A 431-nucleotide genomic window follows, 5' to 3' on the forward strand; every position below is an offset into this window, starting at 1 on the left:
AGCAGAGCTGCTTCCCAGCAGGTCAGCCCCCAGCCTATACTGGTGCATGGGGTTCAACCTCCCCAGGGGCAGCACTCAACACTTGCCCGTGTTGGACTTCATCAGGTTCCTCTCTGCCTGATGAAGTTCCCCTTTCCCCACGTGGAAGCTCACCACCCGCAGGAAATACTTGGGAGCTCCGGTCCCCTTGAGGATACCTTGGCACAGCTGAAGCCCGGAATGGGCAGGCAGCAGCGCGCCAGCGTGGCTGTGCACGAGCGGGGCGTTTGGGTTCCCAAAGGTACCAGCAAGCTCTGGTTGTCCCCTTGTTTTCCTCCGATCGCGTTGCTGCTCTAACGCTTGCCGGCCGGGCTCCTGGCCCGGGCAGGTCCCCCGGGGAGGGCAGCGTGGCCATGCTCGGGGGTGCTGCCCCACGGCGCCGTCTGCCAGAG

Source organism: Egretta garzetta, unplaced genomic scaffold (genome assembly GCF_000687185.1).
Source record: "Egretta garzetta isolate BGI_Z169 unplaced genomic scaffold, ASM68718v1 scaffold134, whole genome shotgun sequence".
Lineage (NCBI taxonomy): Eukaryota > Metazoa > Chordata > Aves > Pelecaniformes > Ardeidae > Egretta > Egretta garzetta.